This window comes from Canis lupus, chromosome 3, assembly GCF_003254725.2.
Source record: "Canis lupus dingo isolate Sandy chromosome 3, ASM325472v2, whole genome shotgun sequence".
NCBI lineage: Eukaryota > Metazoa > Chordata > Mammalia > Carnivora > Canidae > Canis > Canis lupus.
The window spans coordinates 76,595,621-76,611,810 of NC_064245.1; the positions used below are offsets into that span (position 1 = coordinate 76,595,621).

At 41.5% G+C, this 16,190-nt stretch overlaps 1 pseudogene; it reads right to left on the reverse strand.

Annotated features, from left to right (window-relative positions):
* Positions 1 to 10,777: 10,777 nt before the first annotated feature.
* On the reverse strand, positions 10,778 to 11,864 carry LOC112653560 (COP9 signalosome complex subunit 6-like; annotated as a pseudogene).
* Between the last annotated feature and the right edge of the window lie 4,326 nt (positions 11,865 to 16,190).

Consider the following 16,190-nt stretch of genomic DNA (forward strand, 5'->3'; position numbering starts at 1 on the left):
GTTCCATATTAGAATGAGAACAAAGCTTAATGCCCTTGAAAGCCCCATATCAGAATGTAAACAGAATTTGAGAAATTCCTCCCCCCCCCTTCTAAAAATCCCCTAGACCAGCCCATAAAACTAATCTGGAACCCACCTCAGGGTCCAAGTCCCTGCTCCGCTGTGTGGGGTATACTTGGACCCATCTCGAGCTTGTAATACCCTCGTGTGTTTGCATTGGTGTTGGCTCCTTGGTGGTTTCTCGGATACTAATCTTGGGCACAACATTTGGGGGCTCCTCCGGGATCCGAGAAACCCCCAGTACCCTATCCGGAGGGTCCCATGCGTGGTGAGTGCCCTCAACTTTTTCCACCTTTTGTGTGCATATTCTCTGAAAGCTCTAAACTGTACTTTTACCTGTAGGAATTCCAATCTGTATTGGGTCGACATTGGCTTAGGCGGACACGCTGGCGGGCCGTCCACTGGGGGTCTTGAGGAGACGTCCCTTGTCCCTGCCTGGAGGATGGGGTCCTCGTCTGTAAGGGAGACGGGGTCCTCGTCTGTAAGGGGGACGGGGTACTCGTCTATAAGGAGGGTGGGCTGCCAGCCCTTTGGGTTACTTTCCGTTTTGTTTCCGCCTGCACTGGAACGTTTGTCTGTGTTACTATGTCCTTGTTAACTGTGCGTTTGTCTTTGTTACTGTGTCTTTTTTAACTGTCATAACTATTTACATAAGGAGAGGGAGATTTCAAACTTACTGCATGTCAGAATGGCTGACCTTTAAGGTGGGATGGCCCCGAGAAGGAACTTTCCACCCACCTATTATCTTACAGGTTAAGGCCGTCTTCTTCAGGGACAAACCTGATGGCCACCCTGACCAGGTGCCCTACATCCTGATCTGGCAGGACATGATCAAGAATCCCCCCCTCTTTGGCTAAAACCATTTTTACACACCAAAGCATGACCCACCAAGATTCTAGCCCTGCAGAAAGCCAAGGAGACCAACTCTACGCCCCAAGTGCCCCTTTATCCGGTCTTCCAGGATTCCTCCCTGGAGGACCTGATAATCTCGCCACCCTACCGGGCACCCCCTCCCCCATGCACCCCTCCATTGGAGGCTCCAGGGGCTGCAGAAAGGGCGCCTCCCCCGCCCTCCCTGTGCATGGGCCAGCAGCGGGGACACGTGGTCGGACGCACTGGGTAGCCCCACCTCCAAATGCAGGGCCTACGGACTCCACCACCCTTCCTCTCTGCACCATGGGGCCCCCCCAACGAGACTGGCTGACAGCTAATATTATATTGGCTGTTCTCCACCAGTGATTTATATAATTGGAAAACCCAAATTGCAAAGTTCTCTGATAGTCTGAGAGATCTAATCTGGCTTTTAGATACTGTTCTTTTTACCCACAGCCTACTTGGGATGACTGCCAACAGCTCTTGCAGGTTCTCTTCACCACCAAAGAGAGGGAACGAATTTAGGTGGAAGCCCTGAAGTCTGTCCTGGGAGAGGACAGACAGCCAACTCAAAGTCCACACCTCATAAATGCTGCCTTCCCCTTATCCCATTCTACCTGGGACTACAACTCAGCTGAAGGTAAGGAGAGACTCCAGGTCCATCACCAGACTCTAATGTCAGGTCTCCAGGCTGCTGCACGCAAGCCTACCCATCTGGCCAAGGTCTATGATGTGAGACAGGGTAAGGATGAGAGTACAACAGCCTTCTTAGAGAGAATCATGGAGGCTTTTAGGCAATACACCCCTATGAACCCAGAAGTCCCGGAAACAAAGGCCACAATTATCATGGCCTTTGTTAATGAGGCTGCTCTGGACATTAAAAAGAAATTGCAAAGAATAAAGAGACTAGGAGAGAAGAGCTTGCAGGACTTAGTGATAGTAGCAGAACGAGTCTATAATAATAAAGTCCAGAAGAACAACAAACCAAACTGAGTGACCAGCAGACCTGAAACCTGGCCAAGATCCTGCTGGCCACAACCATGGATGACCCACAGGAAAGACGGAGGCACCTCAAGAAGCTGGCTTCAGGGACAGGTAAGGAGGATGGCCCTGGTCCCAGTCGGGAGCGCCCTAAGCTGAACAAAAACCAATGTGCTTTTTGCAAAAAAAAGGGCCACTGGGTGAAAGACTGCTCCAACAAAAGATCTAAGGCCCCTGCAAGATCTTGGAAATGGAGGACCTGGACGACCAGGGGAGTCGGGGTTCGGCACCCCTCCCCGAGCCCAGGGTAACTCTTAGAGTGGAGGGGCAACCCGTTGAATTTCTAGTGGATACTGGGGCTCAACATTCAGTTTTATTACAACCCCAAGGGAAATTGGCAAGCAAGACTTCATGGGTGCAGGGGGCCACGGGCACCAAACAGTATTCATGGACTACCCGAAGAACTGGGGATCTTGGCATGGGCTGGGTATTCCATTCCTTCATGGTCATTCCTGAGTGTCCCTACCCATTGTTAGGTCGGGATTTGCTCACCAAGATGGGGGCACAAATTCGTTTCTACCCCAAAGGGGCAAAAATCCTAAACAAAGAGGGACACCCCATACAGGAGCTTGTCCTGAGTTTAGAAGACGAATATTGTCTCCACCAAATGCCCTAAGCCTCAATGACTGACACTGACCGTTGGCTGCAGGAATTTCCCCAAGTATGGGCAGAAACTGGGGGAATTGGGCTGGCCCGGCACCGAATGGCCATATATATAGAACTAAAGCCGGGGGCAGACCCTGTCAGGTTCTGCCAATACCCCATGCCTCTCATCTCCCTAACCCAGACTGGGACCCCCCTCTGCATGACTGTCAAGAAATTTTAGCACAGGTGCATGGAATCAGAGCTGATCTCTGGGACCAGCCACACAGAATGTGACACCACCTGGTATACGGATGGCAGCAGTTTTGTCCGAGAAGGAATAAGATACAAGGGGGCAGCCATAACCATGGAAATGGAGACCTGATCCGGGGGCACCAACCCTGCTGGACACCCCCAACTATACTGATGCTGACTTACACTGGATCAAACACTTGCCTGTGACCCAGTGCTTGCGTGGCTGGTGGAGGGCCGCAGACTCCAGCATCATCCTGCCAGAGGAACTAGGACGGAGAGTCCTACCAAAATGCATCGGAGTACTCATATGGGAACAAGGAAGATGGAAGACCTCATATGACATGCAAAGATCACTATTAAAGACTCTCAAGCAAAGATCAAGCAGATTGTGGCGAGCTGCCATGCATGCCGATTAACTAATGCCACCTCCCATGGATCTAACCTGGGTACCCAACTCCTAGGGGACCGCCCAGGAGCCTACTGGGAAGTGGACTTCACTGAGGTAAAACCTGGAAAATATGGATACAGGTGTTTACTAGTGTTTGTAGATACTTTCCCAGGGTGGACAGAGGCATTTCCTACCAAACATGAAACAGCACAGACCATGACCAAGAAACTGCTGGAAGACATCTTACCGAGGTATGGTTTTCCTGTTAAGATTGGATCAGATAATGGACCAGGATTCATCTCTAAGGTAACACGGGGAGTGGCCCTAGTACTTGGGGCAGATTGGAAATTACATTGTGCATATAGGCCCCAGAGCTCAGGACAGGTAGAGAGGATGAACAGAACATTAAAGGAGACCTTAACTAAATTAGCCCTGGAGACTGGCGGGGACTGGGTGACTCTCCTCCCCTTCACCCTATATAGTGTGAGGAATTCCCCATGTAAGATGACTGACTCCCTACAAGATCATGGTCGGTCTTCCTCCCCCTATTATCCCCAATTTAAAACCTAAGGTGCTTGCTGAATTTGATGATCACCAACTTCTTTTCTCCCTCCAAAAGTTACAACGAACCCATGAGCAGGTGTGGCCTAAGCTGAGGGCCCTCTACGAGACTGGGCCACCCCCTGACCCCCATCGATATCGACCAGGAGATTGGGTGTATGTGAGAAGACATCAACAGCAGATACTTCAGCCTCGCTGGAAGGGACACTACATCATGATCCTGACCACTCCCACCGCTCTCAAGGTCGACGAGATTACTCCCTGGGTCCACTACACCCACATCGGGCCAGCTGATCCACACGCCATTCTCAAGGACTTTGTTCCAGAATGGAAATGCCAACCAGACAAGGACAATCCCCTAAAGCTAAGACGGTGCCATTCGCACTTATTTCCCACCTCCAAGACTCCCTAGTCTGAGGTTGTCCTTCAAAATAGAAGGGGATTAGACTTAGTCTTCATACAACAAGGGGTGGGGGCGGTTATGTGCTGCCTTAAACGTAGAATGTTGCTTCTTCACTGGGATGTAAACAGGAACAAGAACAGCAAAAAGGTTGGTTTGAATCTGGTTTAATCATTCCCCCTGGCTCACTCTGAGAGCAACCTGGACCCATGATTGGGTCCTTCCTTAGGTTCTTCTGAGAGGGGGAAATGTGGAGGCAGAGAAAATTAAGACCATTCCACCTTAAGTTAGCGTTAGCACAAGTACAGCCATCCCAGGCCCCTGTGAATAAGAGCTGAAATTTACCTTGCTTCAGTTACAAGGAAAAAATAGCTTACAGTTTAATGCCCTAGGAAGCCCCATATTAGAATGAGAACAGAGCTCAAGCCAGTGGCAGGAAGCCCCATATTAGAATGAGAACAGAGCTTAATGTTCTTGAAAGCCCCATATCAGAATGTAAACAGAACTTGAGAAATTCCTCCACCCCTTCTGGAGGTCCCCTAGACCAGCCCATAAAACTAATCTGGAACCCACCTCAGGGTCCAAGTCCCTGCTCTGCTTGTAAATAAAACCTCGTGTGTTTGCATTGGTGTTGGCTCCTTGGTGGTTTCTCGGATATGTAATCTTGGGCACAACACTGTTCATACCCTTATATAGGCTTCCAAACTGTATCTCGATTGACCTCTGTGACCAGTGGCATACAACATAAATTATTGTTGTGTCATTTCCAATGTTAACTCATAAAAAAACAATGTATCCACTGCCTCCGTCATGGATCATTTTCTCTGGGGAAACCAGCGACCAGTCCTAAGACCACTCTAGAGAGTCTCCTATGATAAAGAACTGAAGGCTTTTACCAAAATCCATGTGAATGAGCCATCCTGTAAATGAATTCTCCTATTCCCATCATACTTTCAGAAGATTAAAGACTTGGCCAATATCTACTGTAATCTCATGAGACCTGAGCCAGAATTACTAGATAAGTCACACTTGCATTTCTGACTCAGGGAAATAATAAAGACATACGTCTCTTGTTTCATGGCACTAAGTATTGAGGGTAATTATTTTTTTAATAATACCATTACCTACTTACTTACTTAATTAGTTAATATCTATTGGAGTATACTGAGGGCAATTCTCAATGCAGCAAAAGAAAACTAATATAGACTATGTGAAAGTGGAATACCGGTATAACAAAAACCTAAGCTTTGGGTGAGGCTTTGGAACCAGGCAGTGTTAGGGGCTAAAAGGAATTTGAGAAGCACATTGGAAAAAGAGTAAATTGCATTGAGCAGACTATTATTAGAAATCTGAACTTCGAGGTGGCTGCCAGTGAGTAATTAAAGGGAAGAGAAGAATGTTTACTTTGAAACTGAAGGAAGAGGGATTCTTATTAGGTAGTGGCAAAAGTTCAGCAACATATTCATCAACAATTTTACAGCAAATGCACCTGAAGAACTGGATGATTTTGTTAAGGAAATTTCCAGCCAACATATTGACGTTGAAGATGCCATCTGATTTCTCCTCATTGCTTATAACAAAATGCAAGAGAAGAGAGTTACACTAAAGAAAGGAACATAAACATAAAAGAATCAGGACTTGATGGTTTAAAAAGTTCTTGTTCTCTATAGATGTCAAATGATGTTATAATTAAGAAATAGTTTCTAGGCAAGTATCAAATTTAGGGCACTGCCAGTAAAACAAAGGCAAAACTGAGTGTGTGATTTTAAAATCATTTGTTAAGTTCTCAGAAACTATGAGGAATAAATGTATGTTTTGTGTTGCTAAATGTTGAAAGTATCTAAGAATACAGTTTAGTGTTAAAAAAAAGTAATAAAAGGATTAAAAAATAAAAAACAAAACAAAAGAATACAATTTAGTCACGTATGCACATGCATACACACAACAAAGGTCTTCCTTTTTTTTTAAGATTTAATTATTTATTCATGAAAGACACAGAAATAAAAAGGCAGAGACATAGGCAGAGGGAGAAGCAAGCTCCAGGCAGGGAGCCCGATGTGGGACTCAATCCTGAGACTGCAGATCACGCGCTGAACCAGGGGCAGGTGCTCAACCGATAAGCCACCCAGGTGACCCAACAAAAGTCTTCTAAAATATTGATGGCAGTGTTTTCACAGAATACACATTTGATTCTCCCAATCAAATAAGAGAGCTTCTCAGAACCTTGAGAGGATCGAGATGGTGACATATGAGGCACCTGACTTTTCCATCTCCCCAAAACACCAAATATGTAGCTACATATGGATCAATTCTTCTTGTCAGAAAATCAGAATGTAGTTGAGTAACTTCTACATAGAGGGTAATTCTGAAAATACCCACCCAGAAAGGGGTAAGAAAGAGTCAACTACAATCTTGTTATAACCCCATTCTTGGCAAAGAGCCTTGCAACTGGGAAGAACACCCAACTCCCAGCTTCTCCCTGATTGGACCACACATATAGTACCTAACTTTTAAGTCTATATTACCTGAAGGATTAGTCCCAAATCACCGAGGTCTGATTGTCACTGGGGCTTTGCATTCATGAATATAGCAAATAACAACAAAAGTTTCTAAATAGGCCCAAGAGCACTCCCCATGGCTGTAGATCCAGGCTCGGTTTCTCCCCAGAAAAGGTTTAACTACACATATCCGTAGCTTCTGCCTCAGGGCCCTGTATCTAACTAGACTGAATTGAAGTGCTGAGTAGAATGCTTCTAGTAACTCAAAAGAACCAGTGGGCAGCATATTCCTGCATTCTCTCTCTGCTCACTCTAACAATAAAACCAAGTCTTCATCTTCTAGGATGTCCACACCAGGACACTAAAATTAAATTGACAAAAGTTAAAGACAAAGAAAGATTCTTAAAATTAGCAAGAGAAAAAGCAAGGGCTAGGAATTCAGAATATTCTTTTCAGCAGACACCTTGCAGGCCAGAAAGGAGTGGGATAATCAAAGTACTGGAACAAATTATATACTGGAACCAGTATATAATCAAAACCTGTCAAACAAGAAAACTCTATCCAGCAAAATTGTCCTTTGGAGTTGGAAGAGATAAAAGAATTTTCCAAACAAAACTTGAAAGAATTCATCACCCTAGATTGGCCATACAAGAAACATTAAAGGAAGTTCTTCAAGCTGAAATGAAAGGACACTAATTAGTAACAGAAAATATATGAAAGTTTAAAGCTCCTAGGTGAGGGTAAATATGTAGTAAAATCCAGAATACTCTAATTTGGAATTATGGTAGCTAACCCAATTATTGTGGAGGCCGAGAAAATTAAGGCCATCCCACCTCAAGTTTAGCATTAGCACAAGTACAGCCATCTTAGGCCCCTATGAATAAGAGCTGAACTTTACAGGAGAAACTGCAGAATTGGGCAGCCCCAGTGGTTCAGCAGTTTAGCGCTGCCTGCAGCCCAGAGTGTGATCCTGGAGACCCTGGATCGAGTCCCACGTCAGGCTCTCTGTATGATGCCTGCTTCTCCCTCTGCCTGTGTCTCTGCCTCTCTCTCTCTCTCTCCATCTCTATGAATAAATAAATAAAATCTTTAAAAAAAAAAAAAGAAAGAAAAGAAAAGAAACTGCAGAATGTCCTTGACAGGGAATCCCATATCAGAAAGACAACAGAGCTCAGAATGCCCTAGGCAGAGAAACCCATATCAGATCTTAAGAAACCCCCCAACCTTTCCCCCATATTGGAATGAAAAAAAAAATTCTTCCACCCCTTCTGAAAATCCCCCAGACCAGCCCATAAAAAAACCCAGCTATAACCCACTTTGGGGTTCAAGCCCCTGCTTTGCTATGTGGAGTATACTTGGACCCAAGCTCGAGCTTATAAATAAACTTGCATCGGTGTAGGCTTCTTGGTGGTTTCTGGATTCGCAATCTTGGGCACAACAATTATAACTCCAGTATAAAGGTAAAACGACAAAACTATTAAAAATGACCATAACAACAATAATTTGTTAATAGATACAATAAAAAAATATACAAATTGTCACATCAAAATCATGAAATGCTAGGGGAAGAGTGAAAATATAGATATTTTGGACATGGTAACTACAAAACAAAAACCTATAGTAGATACACCAAAGATAAGGAAAAAGGAATCAAAGATCATCAATAGAAACTCAGAAAGAGAAAGAGCAAGAGAGAAAGAAAGGAGCAAGCATACTACAAAACAGCCAGAAAACAATTAACAAAATTACAATGGTAATTCTGTACCTATCAATAACTCTATGTGACCTAGAGGAGACCCGTTTAAGCTTTAAGGACACCTAGACCACAAATGAAGAAATGGAAAAAAAAATATATCATGAAAATGGGAACCAAGAGAAATCAAGGATAGGCATACTTATATCAGACAAAATAGGTATTAAGCCAAAAACTGTAACAAGAGAAAAAGAAGGTCATATGTAATTATTGAGTACAATACGTCAAAAGGACATAACAATAGAAAATATTTATGTGCTCAACAGGAGTGTGTGTATGTATAAATATATATAAAGCACTAATATATACATAAATATCTATAAAGCAATCATAACAGTAGATGACTTCAGTACCCCACTTTCAACAATGGATAGATCATCCAGACAGAAAATCAATAAGGAAACACTGAACTTGACCTGTGTGTTAGGCCAGATGGACCTAATAGACAAACATATTCAGAACATTCCATTCAATAGCAGCAGAATACACAGTGTTCTCAAAGGCACATGGAACATTTTCCAGGATAGTTCATCTTTTAGGCTACAAACAAGTCTTAACAAACTTAAGAAGACTGAAATCACATCAAACGTCTTTTCTGACCACAATGGTATTGTCAGGTTTAGTCAAAAGTACCCCCAGGGGGCCACTGAGCCTGGTGGTGAGAAGAGAGCGGCTCCCCACCAGCGTGGGGCCTCCATCTCCTCCCAGGTTTCAAACCAAATGTCAGGTTTAATCTGATCGGTAGAGAAATGGAATAGAGAGGCCAGGCAAAAGTTGGTTGAAACAGGCTTTTAATGGGACACGCTCTTGGGCAAGTTTCCATGGCCCACAGGGGAGAGAGAGCGGGGAAGTCATGGTCCAGGGATGTTGCCCCCAGGCAGGTCACAGGAGGGTTTATAAGGAGTTTTTGGAGGGAGGGTTGGTAGGGAAATATGAGATGAGGTTTCCTTATTTGGTGGTGTTTTTAAGGTTTTCGGTCTTTTCCCGGTCTTGTTTTTTTTTGTTTTATTTATTTATTTTTTTAGGTTGGGGCAAGGGTTACAGGTTTCATAAGCTAGGTTAGGGTAGGGTGGCAAGGCAGCGTTGTGGGAAGATGGGGGTAGGGCAGCTTTATTGGGAGATTACTGGCCTTGGGTGGGCCATTTTGAGGTCCCCAGTCTCTCCAGCCCAGCGGATATGACACTAGAAAACAATTACGAGAGAAAAAGTGGAAAATTTGCAAATACATGGAGATTAAACCACATGCTTCTGAACAATTGATGGTTCAAAGAAAAAAATCAGAAGGGGGGGGATGCCTGGATTGCTCAATGGTTAAGTATCTGCCTTCAGCTTGGCGGTGACCCTGGAGTCCCAGAATTGAGTCCCGAATCGGGCTCTTGTGAATAAATAAATAAAATCTTAAAAAAAAAAAAAAAAAGAAAGAAAAGAAAAGAAAGAGAAAAAAAAATCAGAAGGGAAATCAAAAAAATACCTGAGACAACTGAAAATGGCCACATAATATACCAAAACTTTCAGGATGCAGCAAAGGCAATTTTTTTAAGATTACATTTATTTATTTGAGAGACAAAGACAGAGACAGAGATAGGAGAGCACTAGCAGGGAGAGAGGGAGAAGCTCCCTGCTCTCTAATGAGCAGGGAGTCCAATCCTGGGCTCAATCCCAGGACCCTGGCATCAGAATCTGAGCCAAAGGCAGACACCAAACCAACAGAGCCACCCAGGTGCCCCACAAAAACAATTCTAAGAGGAAAGTGTATAGTGACAAATGCCTACCTTAAGAAAAAAAGAGAGGGCAGCCTGCCTGGCTCAGTGGTTTAGTGCTGCCTTCAGCCCAGAGCCTGATCCTGGAGTCCCGGGATCCAGTCCCACATCCAGCTTCCTGCTTGGTGCCTGCTTCTCCCTCTGCCTGTGTCTCTACCTCTACCTCTCTCTATCTCTCTCTCTCTCTCTCTCTCTCTGTGTGTGTCTCTCATGAATGAATAAGTAAAATCATAAAAAAAAAAAAGAAAGGAAGAAAGAAGGAAAAAAGAAAAAAGAACAATTAAAAAAAAGAAAAAAGAAAGATCTCAAGTAATAACCTAACTACACATCAAGGAACTAGAAAAAGAGCAAACTAAGCCCAGAGTTATTAGAAGGAAGGAAATAAAGATAAGAGCAGAAATAAATGAAACAGAGACTCAAAAAACAATAGGGGGAAAAAATCAAAGCTAATAAGGCAGTTTCTTTTCTTTACTTTTTTTTTTTTTTTTTTGGTGCTGAGAGGCTGCTCCCCTTTTATTATCAACAGGAGGTTTCTCTAAAGGAATGTGATGCCCCTCCCCTGTGGGACCACTGTCCAACCTGTGCATTGTCCCTTCAAGCACCCTCTCAAAAGAAGAGCCCCCGCATCCGCCTGCCGATGCCTTGTCAGTCATCGAGGATGTTGAACTTGTTCACAAGCTGGCTCATGGTGTTGCAGGTTTTGGTGACGGTGCCAAGGTAGGCCATGAGCTCCACATCATTGCATTGATGGTAAAAGTCTGTCTTGAACTTGTCTGTGCTGAGCACAGGGAGGCAGTGACACAGAGCATAGGGCTCCCGCAGATCTCATGGTTAAAGGGGACCTCTCAGGCTTCAGAGGCCTTGACGTATTCCAAGATGAGCTTCACCCGGCTGCACAGCATCCTGATGGTCCTGTGTTGCACTATCAGGTGTTCAGCCATGTGGAGTTCTCACCGCTGCCTGTGGCCGTCATTCAGGCCATGGGTTTGACACCAATGCCTTCGGCTTCCTCTGTGGCCAGAGTGTAGGTCAGTTCTGCAAATAACATTGTGGCTCTCCATTGATTATATCGATGACAGACTCAAAAACACTGATGGGAAGATCTGTGTCCTTGGTCATAGGATTCAACTTAAGAAGAGTAGGCTCTCAGTGATCTCCACACCTGCTTGTGGACTTGGATGGCCAAGGGGTCAGGAGGCCCCCCGGTGGTATACCAACCCCAACACTCCAGCTCCTTGAACACCTGTTTGAATTGCTCCTCCCTGGTGTAGTAATACTCTTTGTCAATGATGATCTTCTGCTCCACGGTGTGGGACAGCAGCTCAAAGGAGTTCATCACCTCGATATTTCTGCCCTCCTGCTTCCCAATCAGTGCCCCAATCACCTGCATAGGCCACCCCTCTTGGGAGCACATGCAAATCCAATGGTCTGAAATATTGAGGATGAAGAGTAATGGAGACGCTCCCCAACATATCAGAGGTCCTAATGCTGGGGGCTGCTGCTGCATCCACCTCCATCCTGCTGCTCTCCCCATCACACCAGAGGCCCTGATGCTGGGGGGGACTGCTGCATCCACCTCCATCTTGCTGCTCCCCCCTTCAGCTGGAGGCCCTGATGCTGGGGGTGGGGGGCAGATTGCTGCATCCACCTCCATCCCACTGCTCCCTCCTGTCTGGCTCACTGCCGCTGCCATTTTCCCCACACCCACCAGCTTCAAGGCAGTTTCTTAATAAAAGACAAAGTGAGCAAACATTTAGTAGACTAAAAAAAGAAGGACTTATAAATACAACTAGAAATGAAAAAGACATGACAACTAATAACACAGTAATACAAAGGAACATAAGAAATCACTGTGAACAATTCTACATCATCAAATTAGATAATGTAGTGGTCAGATAATGAAATTAGATAGGTTCATAAAAACATACAACCCACCAAGACTGAACCATGAAGAAACAGAAAATGAGGACAGACCAATTACTAGCAAGGAGATGGAATCAATAATCAAAAACTTCCCAAAAAAGAAAAAAAGGACCAGGACCAAAAGTCCAGGACCAAATCCTTCAATGGTGAATTTTGTCAAATATTAAATAATTAATACTAATCCCTCTCAAATTCTCCCCCCCCCCAAAAAAAAGAAGAAAAGGGATTACTTCCAAAAGCACTTACAGAGGCCAGTGTTATCTTTATACCAAAGTTGCACTAGGACATTATTAGAAAAGGAAATTAAGGTCATTATCTCTGATTAACATAAGTGAAAAATTTCTCAAAAAAATATTAGCAAACCAAAATCAACAATACACTAAAAGGATCAAGTAGAATTTGTAGGATGCCAAGATGGTTCAACATCAGCAAAACAGTAAATGCGATAGGCCACAATAGCAAAATGAAGTATAAAAATCATATCACTATCTCAATAGATGCAAAACATAATTTGACAAATTTAAAATCTTGTCATGATCAAGACTCTAAAGAAATTAGAGATAGGTTGGATACATTACAAAATAATAAAGGCTATATAAGATAAGCTACAGCTAACGTTATATGTGACAATGAAAAGCTTAAAGCTTTTTCTCTAAAATTAGAAACAAAACAAGGATGCCCACTTTCATCACTTTTATTCAACATAGTACTAGAAGTCTAGCCCAATGAATTAAGCAAGAAAAAATAAATAAAAGGCACCTATTTCAGAAAGAAAAAAAATGAAGTTACCTCTATTTGCAGATTTGTATGATGTTATAATAGAAAACTAAAGTTTTACCAAAAAAACTGTTAGATCTAATTAATGAATTCTGTAACAGTTACAGGATTTAAAAAATCAACATGCAAAAATCAGGTTTGTTTCTCAACAATAACAACAAACTGTTATAAAGGGATGTGAAGAGAATGTATGATAGCATCAAAAAGAATAAAATACTTAAGGAATAAATTTAGTCAAGATGCTAAATAATCTGAAAACTATGAGAAAGTGATGAAAGGAATTAAACAGGACACAAATAGATGAAAGGATATTTTCTGTTCATGGATTAAAATAATTAATATTGTTATAATGGTCATATTACCCACAGATCTATAGATTTAATGAAATCTTCATCAAAGTTCCAATAGCACCATTCACAAAAATAGGGCAAATGATATTGAAATGTGCATGAATCCAGAAAAGACCTAAATAACCAAAGCAATCCTGAGAAAGAACAAAGGTGGAGGCATCATACTTTTTGATTACAAAGCTATAGTAATCAAAACGGTATGGTATTCATGTAAAAACAGATACATATATCAGTGGAACATAATAGAGACCCAAGAAATAAACCCAAACATATAGTCAATTAATTTTCAACAACGGCACCAAGAATACACAATGGGGGAACTTAATCTCTTCAATAAATAATAGTGGGAAAACCCAATATCCACATATTAAAAAAGCGAAACTAGATCTCTATCTTACACCCATATAACAAAAATCAATTCAAAATGGATTAAACAGTTGAACATAAGACCTGAAATCATAAAACTCCTAGAAGAAAACACTGGGCATAAGCTCCTTGACATTGGCCTGGGCAATAACCTTTTGGAATTGGCAACAAAAGTAAAACAATCAAAAGGTAAAACAAACAGGTGGGACTACATCAAACAAGAAAGTGTCTGTACAGAAAAGGAAACCATCAAGAAAATGAAAAAAGTAGGTTATGTAATGGAAGAATATATGTGCAAACCATATATCTGATAAGGAGTTAGTATCCCAAATATACCAGAAACCCACTCAACAACAAACTATGCAATGACTTGATAATAACAAAAAACATCCCAATTTTACAAATGTGCAAAGGATTGGAATAGATTTTTTTTTTTAAAGTCACATAAGTGGCCAACAAGTACATGGAAAGATACTCAACATAATGAATCATCATTAAAATGCAAATCAAAACCACAATGAAATATCATTTCATACATACTAGGATGTCTATTATCCAAAAGACAAGAGAAAATAAATGACATGGAGGATATGGAGAAAAGGGATCTCTTGTACACTGTTGGTGGGAATACAAACTGGTAGAGCCATTGTGGAAAATAGAATGCAGGTTCCTGAAGAAATTCAAAATTAAAAATAGAATTAATTACTATCTGATCCAGCAATCCCACTTCTAGTATATACCCAAAGGAAATGAAATCATGTCTCAAAAAATTAGCTGTTCTCTCGTGTGTATTACAGTAAGTTGTATGTTTGTTTTGTGTGTTTTTCAGCAAGATGATATCTGAGAATTGAATTAGACTTAATAGAGTGGAATGTCGTTTGTCTTGGACATTTTAAATTATTTTATAGAAACTTCTTTTTTGAAATGAACTTTCATTACTAAAAAATTACCAATGTGTTTGAATAATATTATATTGCAGTTAGAATAAACACACATTTGCAGAATCACAAATTTTAAACACTATAATCTAGCATAAAAATATTATTTTACAAGATTCCACATCCCTTATCATGTTTTATAAAATTTATTTAAGTTTCCAAATGCATTTATCAGAAAAGTAAATCTAGTAGCTTAAGCTATCAAATCAGCACAAAAAAAGCTCACCCTTACAAAGCTGTATTTCCTCTCAAGGGACAATGAATCCCAATATATTTTTACAACCTTTGTACACTGGATACTAAATAAAAAAGGTCTTCAAGTTAAATGTACAGAGAATCGATGTCCTCAACAATTACTTTTTTGAGTAGTTTACAAACAACTCTGCTACTTGGTGCCAGTTTATTTATTTTTTTACCTGTTAGAATTGGAAGAGCCAGAGGTTCTAGAATTGGGTTGCATTGTAATATTAACATCCATTTTGAAGTAATTAATTAATTGCATTTGATCTTCTTGTCAATGTTGTTGTACATTCACCTAACATTCTTCTTCCATGTATTTCTTTTATTTTTGTATTAACTTTGCAAAAATGGCAATATATTTTTCACACCCTTTACAATTTGATGCTAATGTTATTTCCATTAATAAATGATGAGGAATTAATAAGGAAAGTCCCCTGACTTCCTGAATCTGGGTTGTATTGTGACTTGCTTTAGCCAATAGGATGCAACAATAATGATTGTGCAGACTCTGAATCAAGTCTGCGGGAAGCCTTCCCCTGCTTTCTATCTGCATTGCTCATACTGCAGGCTAGCCTTTCTGAGGTTGAGAAACCACACAGACCAGAGAGAAGCCACCACCAAATGAGGCCAACCCAGACCAACCAATCTCTAGTCAATCCAGCAGTTGCCTGAGTCACATTAGTAAATTGCATCCATGATTCTCTATTTGCATGCACATGTCCTTGCTTTCTCTCTTATCTCATAAACTCTCTTTACACTTTTCAATTGTGGAATTCCTACTCACTTCTAATTCTACATCCTCCAAATAAAGTGAAATGCAACTACTTATATATTTCCTTTTAATCGCATATTGTGTTTCAAGTAAGTTGCATATTTCTGTGAAGCACCCACTAGTTTAAAAACTAACTTATGGGACACCTGAATGGCTCAGTGGTTGAGTGTCTCCCTTCAGCTTAGGGCCTGATCCATGGGGTCCTGGGATCAAGCCCCACATTCAGCTCCCTATGGGGAGCCTACTTCTCCCTCTGCCTGTGTCTCATAAATAAATAAAAATCTTAAAAAAAAACAACAACCAAACAGCTACTTATGTACAATACATGTCCTATAAATATCTTAGATAAGCATCATGTTGGTATTATCAAAGAAAATGAACTTGCAGAATAAATATGCCATCATTTAATGCCTTTTTAGTAAATATTATATCTTTACTACTATAAAAGAAGTCCAGCATATTCTAATGATTATACACAAAATGCTCTTCCAAAATATTTAATGGCTGCTCCTCAGAAATCAACCTTCATATGTCACAAGAAAAATTCTAGTTTTCTAAAGTGCAAGGAATTACCAAGCTTCTGAAACAGAGATATAGTGAGAGAGTATCTAGGTTCTAATTTTCAGCTTTTTAGATAAATAATAAGGAAGATA